The following is a 21,137-nucleotide window of genomic DNA, read 5'->3' as shown; positions in this document are numbered from 1 at the left end:
AAAGTCTGTCTTGTAACCAGTCCTCTTCAAACAAGTAAAGTCTGCCCATTTTGTGCCGTAGATTTTGTGTCTATGCCTAGTATTTAAACAAAATCATAATTTAAACGACTTCTTTCCTTCATTCACTTTGGAAATTTGGAATTGCAGCAAATCGAATTTTGGCAGGGAACAAAAATAGATCAATTAAACTAAATAAGTCTTCTTCCCATTAAATAAATTAAAAAAGTCTGTCTTGTAACCAGTCCTTTTCAAACAAGTAAAGTCTGCCCATTTTGTGCCGTCGATTTTGTGTTAATGCCTAGTATTTATACAAAATCATAATTTAAAGGACTTCATTCCTTCATTCACTTTGGAAATTTGGAATTGCAGCACATCAAATTTTGCCTGGGAAGAAAAGTAGATTAAATAAATTTAATAAGTCTTACTACTTCCCATTAAATAAATTAAATACGTCTTACTTGTTCCCACTCCTTTACAAAAAAGTAGTTTAAAACGAGGTCCCTTCACTCAACCTTTAACCCTATTTATTCACCTTCTAGGCTAAGTGTTAAAGGCTAAGTGTTAAAGGCTAAGTGTTAAAGGCTAAGTGTTAGAGGCTAAGTGCCAGAGGCTAGGCGCCAGAGGCGAGTTTTTGTGGGCTGAAGTTTTAGTGGGGTTAGTGTGAATACAATCCAAAAGAATACAACAGAATACAATACAATAGAATATAATACATAGATTAAATTCAATAGCTCTTACTACTTCCCATTAAATAAATTAAATACGTCTTACTTGTTCCCAATCCTTTTCAAAAAAGTAGTTTAAAACGAGGGCCCTTCACTCAACCTTTAACCTCAACCCCGCACGTCACATTGTGTTGTATCTGTGAATGTTGGTTGTGGCCAAATGATAGTTTTCTTTCATTCGTTTAGGTTCCACGGTGTTTGTTGGCTATGTTTTCCACTGTCAGAAGGATGAAAATACAAAGTACAACGCTTGGACGTGGGCGAAGACGTCACCGGTGAGTCCTTCCTTCCTATTTATTTACCTTCTAGATGCTAGAGGCTAAGTGTTAGAGGCTAAGTGTTAGAGGCTAAGTGTTAAACACAATACGAACAACACAACGATACTGCACTGAACAACACGATACCGCACTGAGAAACACGATACCGCACTGAACAACACGATACCGCACTGAACAACACCATGCCGCACTGAACACCATGCCACACTGAACAACACCATCCCGCACTGAACAACACCATGCCGCACTAAACAACACCATGCCGCACTGAACAACACCATGCCTCACTGAACGACACCATGCCGCACTGAAAGACACCATGCCGCACTGAACGACACCATGCCGCACTGAAAGACACCATCCCGCACTGAACACCATGCCGCACTGAACAACACCATCCTGCACTGAACAACACCATCCCGCACTGAACAACACCATGCCGCACTGAACAACATTATGCCGCACTGAACATTATGCCGCACTGAACAACACCATGCCGCACTGAACAACACCATGCCGCACTGAACAACATTATGCCGCACTGAACAACACCATGCCGCACTGAACAACACCATGCCGCACTGAACAACACCATGCCGCACTGAACAACATTATGCCGCACTGAACAACACCATGCCGCACTGAACAACACCATCCTGCACTGAACAACACCATTCCGCATTGAACACCATGCCGCACTGAACAACACCATCCCGCACTGAACAACACCATCCCGCACTGAACAACACCATGCCGCACTGAACAACATTATGCCGCACTGAACAACACCATGCCGCACTGAACAACACCATGCCGCACTGAACAACACCATGCCGCACTGAACAACATTATAACGCACTGAACAACACCATCCCGCACTGAACAACACCATGCCGCACTAAACAACATTATGCCGCACTGAACAACATTATGCCGAAATGAACAACACCATGCCGCACTGAACAACACCATGCCGCACTGAACAACACCATCCTGCACTGAACAACACCATCCCGCACTGAACAACACCATGCCGCACTGAACAACACCATGCCGCACTGAACAACACCATGCCGCAATGAACAACACCATCCCGCACTGAACAACATTATGCCGCACTGAACAACATTATGCCGCACTGAACAACATTATGCCGCACTGAACAACATTATGCCGCACTGAACAACACCATGCCGCACTGAACAACACCATCCTGCACTGAACAACACCATCCCGCACTGAACAACACCATGCCGCATTAAACAACACCATGCCGCACTGAACAACACCATCCTGCACTGAACAACACCATGCCGCACTGAACAACACCATGCCGCACTGAACAACACCATGCCGCACTGAACAACATTATGCCGCACTGAACAACATTATGCCGCACTAAACAACATTATGTCGCACTGAACAACACCATGCCGCACTGAACAACACCATGCTGCACTGAACAACATTATGCCGCACTGAACAACACGATCCCGCATTGAACAACACCATCCCGCAGTGAACACCATGCCGCATTGAACAACACCATGCCGCACTGAACAACACCATGCTGCACTGAACAACATTATGCTGCACTGAACAACACGATCCTGCATTGGACAACACCATGCCGCACTGAACAACACCATCCTGCACTGAACAACACCATGCCGCACTGAACAACACCATGCCGCACTGAACAACATTATGCCGCACTGAAAAACACCATGCCGCACTGAACAACACCATCCCGCACTGAACAACACCATGCCGCATTGAACAACACCATGCCGCACTGAACAACACCATGCTGCACTGAACAACATTATGCTGCACTGAACAACACGATCCTGCATTGAACAACACCATGCCGCACTGAACAACACCATCCTGCACTGAACAACACCATCCTGCACTGAACAACACCACCCCGCACTGAACAACATGATCCCGCATTGAACAACACCATCCCGCACTGAACAACACCATGCCGCACTGAACAACACCATGCCGCACTGAACAACACCATGCCGCACTGAACAACACCATGCCGCACTGAACAACATTATGCCGCACTGAACAACACCATGCCGCACTGAACAACACCATCCCGCACTGAACAACACCATGCCGCATTGAACAACACCATGCCGCACTGAACAACACCATCCTGCACTGAACAACACCATCCCGCACTAAACAACACCATGCCGCACTGAACAACATTATGGCGCACTGGACAACATTATGCCGCACTGAACAACACCATGCTGCACTGAACAACATTATGCTGCACTGAAAAACACGATCCTGCATTGAACAACACCATGCCGCACTGAACAACACCATCCTGCACTGAACAACACCATGCCGCACTGAACAACACCATGCCGCACTGAACAACATTATGCCGCACTGAAAAACACCATGCCGCACTGAACAACACCATCCCGCACTGAACAACACCATGCCGCATTGAACAACAACATGCCGCACTGAACAACACCATGCTGCACTGAACAACATTATGCTGCACTGAACAACACGATCCTGCATTGAACAACACCATGCCGCACTGAACAACACCATCCTGCACTGAACAACACCATCCTGCACTGAACAACACCACCCCGCACTGAACAACATGATCCCGCATTGAACAACACCATCCCGCACTGAACAACACCATGCCGCACTGAACAACACCATTCCGCACTGAACAACACCATGCCGCACTGAACAACACCATGCCGCACTGAACAACACCATGCCGCACTGAACAACACCATGCCGCACTGAACAACACCATGCCGCACTGAACAACACCATGCCGCACTGAACAACACCATGCCGCACTGAACAACATTATGCCGCACTGAACAACACCATGCCGCACTTAACAACACCATCCCGCACTGAACAACACCATGCCGCATTGAACAACACCATGCCGCACTGAACAACACCATCCTGCACTGAACAACACCATCCCGCACTAAACAACACCATGCCGCACTGAACAACATTATGGCGCACTGGACAACATTATGCCGCACTGAACAACACCATGCTGCACTGAACAACATTATGCTGCACTGAACAACACGATCCTGCATTGAACAACACCATGCCGCACTGAACAACACCATCCTGCACTGAACAACACCATGCCGCACTGAACAACACCATGCCGCACTGAACAACATTATGCCGCACTGAAAAACACCATGCCGCACTGAACAACACCATCCCGCACTGAACAACACCATGCCGCATTGAACAACACCATGCCGCACTGAACAACACCATGCTGCACTGAACAACATTATGCTGCACTGAACAACACGATCCTGCATTGAACAACACCATGCCGCACTGAACAACACCATCCTGCACTGAACAACACCATCCTGCACTGAACAACACCACCCCGCACTGAACAACATGATCCCGCATTGAACAACACCATCCCGCACTGAACAACACCATGCCGCACTGAACAACACCATTCCGCACTGAACAGCACCATGCCGCACTGAACAACACCATGCCGCACTGAACAACACCATGCCGCACTGAACAACACCATGCCGCACTGAACAACATTATGCCGCACTGAACAACACCATGCCGCACTGAACAACACCATCCCGCACTGAACAACACCATGCCGCATTGAACAACACCATGCCGCACTGAACAACACCATCCTGCACTGAACAACACCATCCCGCACTAAACAACACCATGCCACACTGAACAACATTATGGCGCACTGGACAACATTATGCCGCACTGAACAACACCATGCCGCACTGAACAACACCATGCCGCACTGAACAACACCATGCCGCACTGAACAACACCATGCCGCACTGAACAACATTATGCCGCACTGAACAACACCATGCCGCACTGAACAACACCATGCCGCACTGAACAACACGATCCCGCATCGAACAACACCATCCTGCACTGAACAACACCATGCCGCACTGAACAACACCATGCCGCACTGAACAACACCATTCCACACTGAACAACACCATGCCGCACTGAACAACACCATCCTGCACTGAACAACACCATCCCGCACTGAACAACACCATGCCGCATTGAACAACACCATGCCGCACTGAACAACACCATCCTGCACTGAACAACACCATGCCGCACTGAACAACACCATGCCGCACTGAACAACACCATGCCGCACTGAACAACATTATGCCTTACTGAACAACATTATGCCGCACTAAACAACATTATGTCGCACTGAACAACACCATGCCGCACTGAACAACACCATGCCGCACTGAACAACACCATGCCGCACTGAACAACACCATGCCGCACTGAACAACACCATGCCGCAATGAACAACACCATCCCGCATTGAACAACACCATGCCGCACTGAACAACACCATCCCGCACTGGACAACACCACCCCGCACTGAACAACACGATCCCGCATTGAACAACACCATCCCGGACTGAACAACACCATGCCGCACTGAACAACACCATTCCGCACTGAACAACACCATGCCGCACTGAACAACACCATGCCGCACTGAACAACACCATGCCGCACTGAACAACACCATGCCGCACTGAACAACATTATGCCGCACTGAACAACACCATGCCGCACTGAACAACACCATCCCGCACTGAACAACACCATGCCGCATTGAACAACACCATGCCGCACTGAACAACACCATCCTGCACTGAACAACACCATCCCGCACTGAACAACACCATGCCGCACTGAACAACATTATGGCGCACTGAACAACATTATGCCGCACTGAACAACACCATGCCGCACTGAACAACACCATGTCGCACTGAACAACACCATGCCGCACTGAACAACATTATGCCGCACTGAACAACATTATGCCGCACTGAACAACACCATGCCGCACTGAACAACACCATGCCGCACTGAACAACACCATGCCGCACTGAACAACACGACGTCGCACTGAACAACACGACGCCGCACAGAACAACACGACGCCGCACAGAATAACACAATACCGCACAGAACAACACAATACCGCACAAACAGTTTTAGATAATATTACGTCGCAGTCATGTGACGCGGACATGACGTCAATAGGCGGAACTCACGGCAAAATTATAATCCGTGGGCGTGGCTTGCAACAGGAAGTAGGAAAGCGGCAGTTCTGGCAAACAAGACACAGCTGTTAGTAACACGATGACTAACAAGGCAAATATTTTTGTTTTCAGCTTGCAACTTGACCGTCTAGAGCACAGGTGTCAAACTCAAGGCCCGGGGGCCAGATACGGCCCGCCACATCATTTTATGTGGCCCGCGAAGACAAATTGTGCATGACATTTGTGTGTCATTAATAGAATTGCAAATTGTCTTCACTTTTAATATATATTTTTTAAAAATATTTGACCAGTTTTTATTCGTCTGATTTGAAAACGAGTCCTTTGTCAGTTTGTTTTGTAGATTTTACTGTGTATAATATGAGGTGCTCATACATTTATTTGGGTTGACAGTCATAATGGCCCTCCGAAAGAAGCTATGACTACAATGCGGCCCGCCAAAAAAATGAGTTTGACACCCCTGGTCTAGAGCGTACAAGGTAATTACAACTGTTTTTTTTTAGCCCTGAAAAGCAAGGGAGTGTGGCGTTTGGGAGGAATGTCGAACTCGGCGTCTGCTTCCAGCCACAGACGCCAAATTTCGACGATTATTTCGACTGGTCAACGGTTGTAAATTATTGCGTTGACTAAAAACTTTATTTAACTCTACTCTTAACTTTGCCGTTTCAGATATGCGGGTATTACACCGCGGAAATGACGTCAATAGGCTGAACTCTCGCCAAAATTCAAATCTGTGGGCGCAATGGCCTTGAGCGAGACACCGGATACAAACGCGACGATTATCAACAGAAATATCTTTATTTTCCGCTTGCAAGTGGACCGTCTAGAGCGTACACGGTAAGTACAACTCATTGTGTTTAAAAAGATTTACGTTTGTGTAGTTTGCGTTGCGTTGTATCTGTGAATGTTGGTTGAGGCTAAATGTTAATGTTTAATTTCATTCCTTTAGGTTCCACGGTGTTTGTTGGCTGTATGTTTTCCACTGCAAGAAGAGGCTCGTATCATTGACCAGCAGGAGCTACAATGGTGAGTACCCCTTTCGTCTTCCATTTATGTTAAACACTTCCTATTTCATGTCTAACAGTACTCGATTTAACAAATAACCATAAATAAATACAGTGTGGGCAGTCACGTTAACATATGTGATTATCCTGCCTAATATGTTTATCACAAATATGTCACTAATCACTAATATGTTTATTTGTTTATCACAACACCTTTGGACCTTCAGCAATCGATTATTTACCTTCATCTACATAGAGACAGAACGATGGTGTCTTAAACATCTCATTCATTTCACCAAATAACTTCACGCAGGTGGATAACGGCCGTCTCGGTCACGCTATGTTGCGTGATGCAGTTTTGAAGAACCAAATGCATTTATTCAATGAATAAGTCAAGCTAGTTCTATGTTTATGATGTTGTAAGTTACGGTACCGATTGAAGTTGAGTTCGAAGCCAGTGGAAAACAGCGCTGCGTTTGTGCTCTCCAGGTACAAATGTTGTGATCTCTGACTGACGACCGGGCGAGACTCGAGTAAGAGATGTCCAAACGAGCTCCGGCAGGGCGGGCCAAGGCGGAGCGAACGGACGCCCTTCAGGCCGCCAATGACGAGCTGAGAACCAAACTGATGGACGTCCAGTTAGAACTTCAGCAGGAGAAGAACAAGGTGAAAACCTCAACAGACAGACACTGCCTGCCTCCCTGCCTGCCTCCCTGCCTGCCTCCCTGCCTGCCTCCCTCCCTCCCAGTTTTCCCGATGTAGATTAGACATGCGTGTGCCATGACTGTGTCAGCCTACATCAACAAATGCACCGAGGACGTCAGCACCACTAAGAATATCATCACCCGGGGCAACCAACGACCCTGGATGACTGAGGAGGTACGTCAAACGCTACGAGCGCGGAACTCTGCCTTCAAGTCTGGCGACAAGGAGACACTGAGGACAGCGAGAGCCAACTTGAACCGTGCCATCAGGATAGCGAAGCGAGACCGCAGTCGAAAATTTCAGGATCGTTTCCACGACGTCAAAAACATCAGGAGTATGTGGCAAGGCATACGGGCGATTACAGACTACAACTCACCCTCCCCCCCCCCGGTGGGTGTAGTTGATGCTGACTTTCTAAATGGTCTAAATAACTTCTTTGGGAGGTTCGAGGCACTAAACGGCACTCCAGCAGTTAAAACTGTCCCCCATCAGGAAGAGGAGGTACTCTGCCTTGACTCCGCCGATGTGTTGAAGACCCTGAGGAGAGTCAACCCCTGTAAGGCCCCTGGCCCCGACAACATTCCTGGGCGTGTGTTCAGGGAATGTGCAAGTCATCTGGCTGGGGTCATCACAGACATTTTTAACACCTCGCTGGGCCAAGCCACAGTGCCGGCGTGCTTTAAGACTGCCTCCATCATTCCGGTGCCGAAGAAACCTCAAATCACCTCATTTAATGATTACCGGCCTGTTGCACTGACTCCGGTTATGATGAAGTGCTTCGAAAGGCTGCTTAAAGGTCACATCGTTTCCAGACTCCCCCTATTATTTGACCCGTTCCAGTTTGCCGACCGGCAAAACCGCTCCACTCAGGACGCCATCTCCTCCGTTCTTCACCTGAGCCTGGCTCACCTGGAGGAGAAGAACACCCATGTGCGGAGGCTGTTCCTGGACTTCAGCTCAGCGTTTAACACCATCATCCCACAGCATCTGGTAGGAAAATTGGAACACCTGGGCTTCAACACCCCCCTTCGCAACTGGCTGCTAGACTTCCTCACCAACAGACCTCAGTCAGTCCGGGTCGGACAGAACACCTCTGATGTCATCACCCTCAGCACAGGCTCCCTTCAGGGCTGCGTCCTGAGCCCCCTGCTGTGCACCCTGATGACACACGACTGCGTCCTCAGGTTCACCACCAATCACATCGTGAAGTCAGCAGACGACACAACGGTGGTGGGGCTCATCAGAGACAACAACGACCTGGACTACAGAGAGGAGGTGGAGCAGCTGGTGGGCTGGTGCAGAGAAAACAGCCTGATCCTGAATGAGGAGAAGATGAAGGAGATCATCGTCGACTTCAGGAAAAAACAGCCTCACCACGCTCCACTGATCATCAACAGCTCAGCTGTGGAGGTGGTCAGCACCACCAAATTCCTGGGGGTCCACATCACAGAAGACCTCACCTGGACTATGAACACTACGGCACTGGTCAAGAGGGCACAGAAGCGCTTGTACTTCCTGCGGAGGATGAGGAGAGCCCACCTGCCCCCACCCATCATGAGGACGTTCTACAGGAGCACCATAGAGAGCATTCTGACAAGCTGTCTCTCTGTGTGGTGTGGAGGCTGCACCGCCTCCGATTGGAAGAACGTGAGGAGAGTGGTGAGGACAGCAGAGAGGATCATAGGGGCTCCTCTTCCCTCCATTCAGGACATTTCATCTCAGCGCTGCATGTCCCGTGCCCGTAACATCATCAATGACCCATCACACCCCCACCATGGACTGTTCTCCCTGCTGCCCTCTGGGAAGAGGTTTGCAGCATCCGCTGCAGGTCCACCAGGTTCTGCAACAGCTTTTTCCCTGCTGTCATCAGACTGTTGAACACTAGAACTGTTGAGCTCTAAACTGAACTCTGCATCACACATTCACAGAACTGTACTTTATGACACTACGGACCTCTATCTTGCACTATCTCGCACTACCAACTTTACTGAACTTGTATAAACCCTTTAAATAGAAGTTTAATACATGGTTTAGCATTCCTCTGCACACTCTTGAATACTGTTTTGCCTACTTGCACTATTGCATAATTATCACTGCTGCACTTTATACTTATTTTTAATATATATATATATATATATAGTATATATGTATATATATATATTTTCATAGGATATGTTACTTCTATTCAACTGCAATATCACTACTTTGTTGTAAGACGTATGCAACGGAATTTCGTTTTGTATGCACCATGTGCAGACAAGATGACAATAAAGTTTGTCTAAGTCTAAGTCATGTCAGGTCAGCTGTCTGGAGAGAGAGAGAAGTCAGGACCTGCGGGCGGAGCACCACCGTGCCACCGCCGCCATGACGGAACTCAAAAGCAAACTCCATGAGGAGAAGCAGAAAGAGTTAGCCATTACCAGGGAGACATTACTGCGGCAGCATGAAATGGAGCTGATGAGAGTGATCAAAATCAAAGATGGAGAGATCCAGCGACTGAATGCCTTGGTCCTCAGCCTGAGGGACGGCTCCATGGACAAGGTGATCCGCTCTATCCGTGTCTGACTATCCGCACGCCACGTCGGGCTTCGATGCGGCCGCTACCGTATTGTGTAGCTTGTCCCCAGTAAGCGTCGCGGCGCTCCGTTGCGGTCTCAACGGCCCGGTGTGGCGCAATGTCTGCTCAGGTGAGGAGGGGGGGCGCTTTGCTGGCGGAGGTGGAGGAGACGCGGCGGTGTCGGGAGACCGAGCGGTGTCGCCTCCACCAGGAGCGCGGAAGAAGCCCTGGCAGCGGCCCAGCAGGCCTGGCAGTCCCGAGCGGCCGAGCTCCGATCGGCTCATCACCAGCATCGGGAGGAGCTGAGCCGAACCAAGAGAGACTGCGAGAGGGAGATCCGCCGACTGGTAGGACTGATCAGATGCGCGGTGCGTGGCTATGTTCCCAATTTCGTTGTATACCTGCAGTGCAATGACACCTAAGGCATTCTATTCTATTCTATTTCACAAGAAGAAAATGTCCGGTTGCTCGCTTCGCTTTTGTCACAGCAAAGGTGTTCTAGTCGATTCCAGAAAAAAATTGGCCGGTTGCTCTCTTTGTTTTTGTCACAATTCTGGCAAATGAGTTTGCCCGCCTGCCTGAGCGCTCCCCGTTTGTACATCCAGACGGATGAGATCAAGCTGAAAGACAGAGCGGTTAGTGTTTTGGATGAAGCCCTGGGGCCGGCCACGTCCACCGCCTTCAGCTGCAGACTCAGGCTGCCGAGCAGCAGATCGCTGCCCTGAGGGATTCCCAAAGGGCGGGCCTAAACTACCCTGGAAGTGGGGTCAACGCCGCTACTAGCAATCCTCTTCATTGCGTAAGCCACCTCATCACACACTTGCAGTACGCATGACTTAGTTCGTTGCTGGAGGAAGGTAGCACAAAAACAGTTTTGAACTTTGAACGAGTGCTTGTGTGTGTGTGTTGCGGGGCGTTTTCAGTCTCAGGAGGATCGGGACACGCGACGGTTTCATCTGAAAATCGCTGAGCTCAGCGCAGTCATCAGGAAACTGGAGGATCGAAACGCCCTGCTTTCTGAAGAGCGCAATGAACTGGTAATTTATTGACGGCACGCTTGAAGGTTTGCGCTACGTTTGATGTGCGCCATCCAGCGAGGCACCCATTGCGCTTGCTTATTAGTTGAGCGGCGCGGCGAGTCGGTTGCCTGGTAGATGTCTTTTATTGGGAGCCAAAGCCACGATTCCGTTCAAACCGATGCAAAAGGAATGGATACGTTCTGGCCCGCGTGTTGTGCGTCTTTCACATCCCGCACTTCATGCTTGCAGCTAAAGCGACTGAGAGAAACAGAAAGCCAGTTTCTGCCACTCCTGTACAAAAACAAACGCCTGAGCAGGAAGAATGAAGAACTCTCGCTGGTGCTGTGTCGCCTTGAAAACAAAGTGCGCTTTGTCACCCAGGAGAACGAGGAGATGGCAAGCTTGGTAAGTCGACGCGGACAACGGCGGCGTGCCAACAGAGTCCACTGCATTTGTGTTCCACAGAGAAGGCCTAGTTCGCTCAATGACCTGGACCGCGGTTGCGGCCAGCAGGACGGTGAAATGGAGTTCCTTCAAGTTGTGGAGCAGCGGCACATCATCGACGACTTGTCCAAGGTCTTCAGGCAGGCGACTCGGTGCACGTACGGCAGCGCCGCGCTCGCTCGCTGTCGCCAGGAAACCTTTTCCGTCCAAAGCTTGGCCGGCGGCCGCCATCCAAAAAATTGGCCCCTTAAATTCCGACCTTTCAAGCAGGAGCATTGTGCGCACGCGTTTGAACACGCTTTAGACTTGTTTTGCCGTTTTCAGCAGCTCAAAGCTCCCGTTTTGTCAGCGCCTTTGCCACTCGCTGTGCGCTGAAAACGACGGACTTGCCCGGCTGCTCAGCCCGTCAACCATGAGCCGCGAGCGCGACGTCATTGTCCGTAGGCAGCTAGTGGCAAAATGCACCCTGTTAGAGTTGCGCTCGCTCCAACTTATTTTGCAAGAACCACACGGGAGACAAGTAAGTTCTTTTGGACACCTGCAGGTGGAGAGTCCATCCGTTGTACGAATGAAGTCTGACTCTCGGCTCCTGCACGAGCATTTTAATTAAGAGAAACAGGGTGGGTGTAAGAGTGGATTGAATAGAGGAAGCCCTTGACCTCTAGTCAAAACATAGCAAGGGGTGTTTTACGACTTTGTGTAGGAAGGGATAAGCGATAGGGATAAATAAGGGATAAATAATATTATTTATTACAGGTCGCAGTCAAAGTCAAAGCAAAACAATGATACGATAAAGATAATCTGGAAAACCCTGACACACCCTGTAGTTGTCACTTTTGGAAAAGACGAGCGTCCCTCCAATCATCGCCGGTGACGTGGGGGACTACGACGCCGAGAAGGAGATCAAGGTGGCGCCCCTTCCCGCAACCCCCGGCCGGGTCGCAGCCTCCCCGTTCTCACCCAGCCTCGGGTGTTCTCTGGTCTGAAAGGAGGAGGAGGAGCCTCCCTCCTCCTCCTTTCAGACCAGAGAAAAGCTGATGGTAGAAATGGGTCACTATCAAAGCAGAGTAGCAGATCTGGAGTCAGCGCTGAAGCAACAAGGACAGGTAAGCTCATCAATGAGCACACCTTTTTCTCAGACAAAATAGCTACATTCTTCAGTCACTCATCCGTCTGGCATTACTGGACCAACCCCCCCCACCCCCCCCCCCCCCCGAACGTGGCTGGGAAAATGCGGAGAAAAGCAAATGTCATTTTCCAGTCAACCAAAGAATTTGTGGATGAAAATGACACAACATTCCAAAGCTGTCCACGCGTTTGTCTCTTCTAGAATGTCAAGTGGGTGGAGGAGAAGCAGCTGCTGCGTCAGAGCAATCAGCAGTTGGCCGAAAAGGTGACGGAAAGAAAGGCGCTGGGCGGAGTCGCTTGGCGTCACACCTGTCGGGAAGCCCCGCAGATGAGGTCTGACTGTCTTTTCAGGTCAGGCGGATGGAGGCGGAAGAAGCGCGTCTGAAAGAGCACATCCAGGATATCCGAGACCAAAACGAACTGCTTGAGTTCCGCATCCTGGAGCTGGAGGTGGGAAGACTCGCACAAGCGTGTTGAGGCCAGAGATGTGACGGACGGACGGACGGACGGACGGATGCATGCCTCTGCCTTTCAGGAGAGGGAGTGGCGCTCCCCCGTCTTGAAGTTTCTGCAAGTCCGTTTCCCAGACGGCCTCAGCCCTTTGCAGATCTACTGCGAGGCCGAGGGCGTGAGCGTACGTAAGGCGTCCCTCGCAACCCTAACCTTAACCCGAGGTCCCAGAACACCTTACATTGCTCCTTGCGCCTTTCCCCCGGACATCGTCATCAGTGATCTGATGAAGAAGCTGGACATCCTGGGCTATAACGCCGTAAGTGTATGTCGAACTCCTTATGTTCGCACTCCACGAGACTCGGCGGCTCAAATGTGACTTTTGGAAGGCTTTGCGCTGAAAGAAGCTTGTTGACGCTGTGCCTTTGGGCTCTTGCAGAATCTCACCAACGAGGAGCAGGTGGTCGTGATTCACGCCAGGACCCTTCTCACCCTAGCCGAGAAGGTAACGCGCACGTCCACGCACGCTCTCGCATTCTGCTTATGTGACAGCAGCCTTTCCTCAGTGGTTAGAATACATCAAAGTGACCAAGTCAGCACTTCAACAGAAGATGTTGGACATTGAAAGTGAGAAGGTAGACAGACACGCGACATCAGCCAAGGGGAACTCCGGCAATGTGCCCCAACAATTCTGACCTTGAGCTGTGCTAGGATATGTTCTGCAAGCAGAAGGGCTACCTGGATGAAGAGTTGGACTTCAGGAAGTGTTCCATGGACCAGGCTCATAAGGTAAGCCGCCCTCAAATCTCCCGCCGGACCACTGATGGACGAGGATTGCGGCCCAGAGGATCCTGGAGCTGGAGGCCATGTTGTACGAGGCGCTACCGCAGCGGGACTGCCCCGCCACGGACGGCGAAAAAGCCAGCCACGCTGGCGTGAATGACGTGCTGACGGCGGATCAGAGAGAAGAGCTTAGGAGCGCCGTGGACCAATGGAAGCGAGCCCTGATGTGCGAGTTGAGGGAGCGCGACGCTTGCATCCTCCAAGAGAGAATGGATCTGCTGCACAGCGCGCAACAGGTAAGGGCCCAAAGCCAGCCCGGCACTTACTTGCACGCTTACTGGCTTTTGAATGCCACTTTCCATTTGTCCGTCCTAGAGGAACAAAGAGCTGAAAGAATTCATCGAAGCTCAGAAGAGACAAATCAAACAATTGGAGGAGAAGTTTCTGTTTCTCTTTCTATTCTTCTCCTTGGCCTTCATTCTGTGGCCCTAACACCAGCTGGTGAGTGAGCTCCAGCGGCACCGCACTCGACACCTCCGATACACTGCCAGCCGGTCTCAGACGTTGGCAGACGCTCCGATGCCAACGTATACCCCCCGCCACGGTGACAGAGGCACCGCGTCACACCGGCGCTCATCCAATCAGAAGGCAGGAAAAGCAAATTCACATGCAGGGCACTTTTGAACCAGAAGAGAGCGCCACAAAAAACGGTTGTTGCCCCAAACGCGCACTAAAAAGGGTCAGAATAACAAGAGTCCCACTGGCCAGCCGGGGCCACCCGTCCAGCTGTTTCTTCAGGGGGGAAAAAAATTGGAGTCACCGGTGAGTACATTTTGCATTTAGCTCTGCTTTTCTGCTTCTGTCTTCAAGTGTGTGGCATCCTGCGATCAAAGAGTCAGCCAACCCCAAAGCGGTTGACCTCAACGTCCCACCACCATGCCTACCAGAGCAGGTGACGTGATGCTTTGGACATCCTTCCGTCTCAGATGCCCAAAAGTACTCTTTGCCACATCTGCGGCAATACGGTGTCTTTTCAAAGGTGCAAATAAATCCAGCGTGGGCGGAACACGCACGTCTTCGGTTTTTCCCGCTTTGTTTGTGTGACAGCTGTTGTGAAAATTTTATACAAATAAAGTTGTATAGTACAGGTTTGGCCAAGCCGCAACTCCCGAACCGCATGCGGCTCTTTTATGTTCATATCAACATTTGTGTGTGTGTGTGTGTGGGGGGGGGGGGTTGTGCGTGTTGGCTTCACTTGAGTTCAATTTGGTATTTTGGTCAAAAGCGCATGTGGTGAAATTCCACAAAGTAGGATGGGCAAACACATTTCTTTAAACTATGAGTGTCAATTGGGCTCTCGAAATGGCAGGGAAAAGATGGACAGCAAAACGAAAATACGTAGATGAACACAGGACGTTTTAATCAGAGTGGGAAAGTTTCTATTTTTTGTTGAACGTGATGGCAAACCATTCTGCCTGATATGTCAGACCTCAGCGCATTTCAAAGATTCAAATCTTCAGCGCCATGCACTTCAGCTCACTCCATGCTAACATTGATCAGGCGTCGAACCCGCATCATCATGCTTAAGAGGTGGCCATGCTAACCAGTGCGCCATTATGTCAACGCATAATAACTAAGTCTACTGGTCAAAACAGCGGTTACTATATGACGTCGCTACGTCGTGGTCACGTGACGCAGACAAGACGTCAATGGACGTGGGCAGAGTTAACTTGTTTAAAAGGGAGTAGGCAGAAGAAATATTTAATTTATTTAAATCTATTTTGAGTGCACACCATTATGCCAATGCATAACAACTGTAAATCTACTAAACAAAACAGCGGTTGCTATATGACATCTGCCACGTCGTGGTCACGTGACATACGTGACGTCGATGGGCGTAACTTTCGCCGGAATTCAAATCCGCGGGGAGAGTTAACTTGTTTAAAAGAGAGTGGGCAGAAGAATTATTTAATTTATTTAAATCTATTTGGTGTGTGCGCCATTATGTCAATGCATAACAACTGTAAGTCTACTAAACAAAACAGCGGTTGCTATTTGACGTCTGCCACGTCGTGGTCACGTGACGCGGACGTGACGTCGACGCCTACTTTACATCCCACCGATCACAGGACTCCTCGGCTGCATAACCGTGCCCCCTTCCCAACCAATCGGATTTGCTATACGCGAAAACGACGCCAATGGAAAGAGCTTCCGCCCAAATTTAAATCCGTGGGCGTGGCTCGCAGCAGGAAGTAGGAAAATGGCGGCGATGTTGACAAAGACACAGCGGATGGTAACATACGACTAACAAGAGAAATATTTTTATTTTCTGCTTGCAACTGGACCGTCCAGAGCGTACACGGTAAGTACAACTCATCGTTTTTAAAAAGAAGTACTTTTGTTGCCCTGAAAAGCGAGTGAGCGTGGCGTTTGTGGGGGACGTCGAATTTCGACGATTCTTTCTGGTCAACGGTTGTAAATGATTGTGTTGATTAAAAAAGAAAACTTGATGTAACTCTACTTTTAACTGCCGTTTCAGATAGATTTGGAATTGCATCACATCCAATTTTGCCTAGAGCGTACACGGTAAGTAACACTCGTTGTGTTTAAGGAGATTTACGTTTGTAATAGCAGAAGTGTAGCCGCGTTGCGTTGTACGTGTGAATGTTGGTCCGGGCGAAATGTTAATGTTTAATTTCATTCCTTTAGGTTCCACGGTGTTTGTTGGCTGCAAGTTTTCCACTGCAAGAAGAGGCTCATATCATTGACCAGGAGCGAGCTACAATGGTGAGTAGCCATAACATTTATGTTAAACACTTCCTATTTCATGTCTAACAGTACTTGATTTAACAAATAACCATAAATAAATACAGTGTGGGCACTGAAGTTAACATATGTGATTATACTGCCTAATCTGTCACCGAGTAGATTGTTGCAAAGTAATATAAGATCCAAAGTTGTAATTCAGAATAGTTTTCAAAAGAAGGCCATTAGAATTATATACAAGTCTGATTACCCTGAACAAGCTATTAATTAAATCACAAATTCTTCAATTCAAAGATTTGGTAGATTATCAGACAAATAATGTCTAACAGTAATTGATTTAACACATCACGATAAGTAGATTGAGTGTGGGCACTCTCAAGTTAACATATGTGATTATACTGCCTAATCTGTTACAGAGTATGTTGTTGCCAAGTAATGTAGAATAGATCCAAAGTAGTAATCCAGAATAGTTTTGAAGAGGCCATTAGAATGATAAACAAATCTGATTACCTTGAACATAATAACAAGCTAAGTGTTTAATATGTCCTATGAAGTCAAAATTGGGCACCATCATGTGGTGAAATTTGGAATTGCATCACATCCAATTTTGCCTGGGAACAAACAGATTACATAAATCTTAGTTTTGAATAAGCCACTCCTTCTCAAACAAGTAAACTCTGCCCATTTTGCGCAGTAGATGTTCTGTTAATATCTAGTATTTATACAAAGTCATAATTTAAATTGCTTTCAACCTTCATTCATCGGTTCAACCAACATTACTCGCTCTTATTACCAACTTGTATTGATTTAACTAAGCGTTTAATACTTCCTATCAGGTCTCAAATCGAGATTTGGCAAAATACAATTTCAGCAAATCCAATTTTGCCAGGGAACAAAAATAGATTAAATAAACTAAATAAGTCCTCTTCCCATTAAATAAATCAGAAAAGTCTGTCTTGTAACCAGTCCTCTTCAAACAAGTAAAGTCTGCCCATTTTGTGCCGTAGATTTTGTGTCTATGCCTAGTATTTAAACAAAATCATAATTTAAACGACTTCTTTCCTTCATTCACTTTGGAAATTTGGAATTGCAGCAAATCGAATTTTGGCAGGGAACAAAAATAGATCAATTAAACTAAATAAGTCTTCTTCCCATTAAATAAATTAAAAAAGTCTGTCTTGTAACCAGTCCTTTTCAAACAAGTAAAGTCTGCCCATTTTGTGCCGTCGATTTTGTGTTAATGCCTAGTATTTATACAAAATCATAATTTAAAGGACTTCATTCCTTCATTCACTTTGGAAATTTGGAATTGCAGCACATCAAATTTTGCCTGGGAAGAAAAGTAGATTAAATAAATTTAATAAGTCTTACTACTTCCCATTAAATAAATTAAATACGTCTTACTTGTTCCCACTCCTTTTCAAAACAGTAGTTTAAAACGAGGGCCCTTCACTCAATCTTTAACCTCAACCCCGCACGTTGTGTTGTATCTGTGAATGTTGGTTGTGGCCAAATGATAGTTTTCTTTCATTCGTTTAGGTTCCAAGAAAACTTGATGTAACTCTACTTTTAACTGCCGTTTCAGATAAGCGGGTATTACGTCGCAGTCAAATGCCGCGGATATGACGTAATTGCCCGAACCTCCGCCAAAATTCAAATCTGTTGGCGCGATGGCCGTGAGCCACTGAGCAGCGACGATTATCAACAGAAATATCTTTATTTTCTGCTTGCAACTGGACCGTCTAGAGCGTACACGGTAAGTAACACTCATTGTGTTTAAGGAGATTTACGTTTGTAATAGCAGAAGTGTAGCCGCGTTGCGTTGTACGTGTGAAAATTGGTCGAGGCGAAATGTTAATGTTTAATTTCATTCCTTTAGGTTCCACGGTGTTTGTTGGCTGCAAGTTTTCCACTGCAAGAAGAGGCTCGTATCATTGATCAGGAGCGAGCTACAATGGTGAGTAGCCATAACATTTATGTTAAACACTTCCTATTTCATGTCTAACAGTACTTGATTTAACAAATAACCATAAATAAATACAGTGTGGGCACTGAAGTTAACATATGTGATTATACTGCCTAATCTGTCACGGAGTAGATTGTTGCAAAGTAATATAAGATCCAAAGTTGTAATTCAGAATAGTTTTCAAAAGAAGGCCATTAGAATTATATACAAGTCTGATTACCCTGAACAAGCTATTAATTAAATCACAAATTCTTCAATTCAAAGATTTGGTAGATTATCAGACAAATAATGTCTAACAGTAATTGATTTAACACATCACGATAAGTAGATTGAGTGTGGGCACTCTCAAGTTAACATATGTGATTATACTGCCTAATCTGTTACAGAGTATGTTGTTGCCAAGTAATGTAGAATAGATCCAAAGTAGTAATCCAGAATAGTTTTGAAGAGGCCATTAGAATGATAAACAAATCTGATTACCTTGAACATAATAACAAGCTAAGTGTTTAATATGTCCTATGAAGTCAAAATTGGGCACCATCATGTGGTGAAATTTGGAATTGCATCACATCCAATTTTGCCTGGGAACAAACAGATTACATAAATCTTAGTTTTGAATAAGCCACTCCTTCTCAAGCAAGTAAACTCTGCCCATTTTGCGCAGTAGATGTTCTGTTAATATCTAGTATTTATACAAAGTCATAATTTAAATTGCTTTCAACCTTCATTCATCGGTTCAACCAACATTACTCGCTCTTATTACCAACTTGTATTGATTTAACTAAGCGTTTAATACTTCCTATCAGGTCTCAAATCGAGATTTGGCAAAATACAATTTCAGCAAATCCAATTTTGCCAGGGAACAAAAATAGATTAAATAAACTAAATAAGTCCTCTTCCCATTAAATAAATCAGAAAAGTCTGTCTTGTAACCAGTCCTCTTCAAACAAGTAAAGTCTGCCCATTTTGTGCCGTAGATTTTGTGTCTATGCCTAGTATTTAAACAAAATCATAATTTAAACGACTTCTTTCCTTCATTCACTTTGGAAATTTGGAATTGCAGCAAATCGAATTTTGGCAGGGAACAAAAATAGATCAATTAAACTAAATAAGTCTTCTTCCCATTAAATAAATTAAAAAAGTCTGTCTTGTAACCAGTCCTTTTCAAACAAGTAAAGTCTGCCCATTTTGTGCCATCGATTTTGTGTTAATGCCTAGTATTTATACAAAATCATAATTTAAAGGACTTCATTCCTTCATTCACTTTGGAAATTTGGAATTGCAGCACATCAAATTTTGCCTGGGAAGAAAAGTAGATTAAATAAATTTAATAAGTCTTACTACTTCCCATTAAATAAATTAAATACGTCTTACTTGTTCCCACTCCTTTTCAAAACAGTAGTTTAAAACGAGGGCCCTTCACTCAATCTTTAACCCCAACCCCGCACGTTGTGTTGTATCTGTGAATGTTGGTTGTGGCCAAATGATAGTTTTCTTTCATTCGTTTAGGTTCCAAGAAAACTTGATGTAACTCTACTTTTAACTGCCGTTTCAGATAAGCGGGTATTACGTCGCAGTCATGTGCCGTGGATATGACGTAATTGCCCGAACCTCCGCCAAAATTCAAATCTGTTGGCGCGATGGCCGTGAGCCACTGAGCAGCGACGATTATCAACAGAAATATCTTTATTTTCTGCTTGCAACTGGACCGTCTAGAGCGTACACGGTAAGTAACACTCATTGTGTTTAAGGAGATTTACGTTTGTAATAGCAGAAGTGTAGCCGCGTTGCGTTGTACGTGTGAAAATTGGTCGAGGCGAAATGTTAATGTTTAATTTCATTCCTTTAGGTTCCACGGTGTTTGTTGGCTGCAAGTTTTCCACTGCAAGAAGAGGCTCGTATCATTGACCAGGAGCGAGCTACAATGGTGAGTAGCCATAACATTTATGTTAAACACTTCCTATTTCATGTCTAACAGTACTTGATTTAACAAATAACCATAAATAAATACAGTGTGGGCACTGAAGTTAACATATGTGATTATACTGCCTAATCTGTCACGGAGTAGATTGTTGCAAAGTAATATAAGATCCAAAGTTGTAATTCAGAATAGTTTTCAAAAGAAGGCCATTAGAATTATATACAAGTCTGATTACCCTTAA

The 21,137-nt window shown here is 46.7% G+C and overlaps 1 long non-coding RNA gene across 1 annotated transcript; it reads left to right on the top strand.

The window, feature by feature from the left end:
• The first annotated feature begins 888 nt into the window (after positions 1-888).
• On the top strand, positions 889-6,986 carry LOC148393671 (uncharacterized). The gene is made up of 3 exons (XR_015860625.1): positions 889-1,000; positions 6,547-6,632; positions 6,823-6,986. It is a non-coding gene; the product is annotated as an uncharacterized LOC148393671 (long non-coding RNA).
• The last annotated feature ends 14,151 nt before the right edge of the window (positions 6,987-21,137 follow it).

This window comes from Syngnathus floridae, chromosome 9 (genome assembly GCF_059516105.1).
Source record: "Syngnathus floridae isolate MCC-2025c chromosome 9, RoL_Sflo_1.0, whole genome shotgun sequence".
Classification (NCBI taxonomy): domain Eukaryota; kingdom Metazoa; phylum Chordata; class Actinopteri; order Syngnathiformes; family Syngnathidae; genus Syngnathus; species Syngnathus floridae.
The sequence above is the reverse complement of the archived record's forward strand: the minus strand, read 5'-3'. Positions and strand labels throughout refer to the sequence as shown.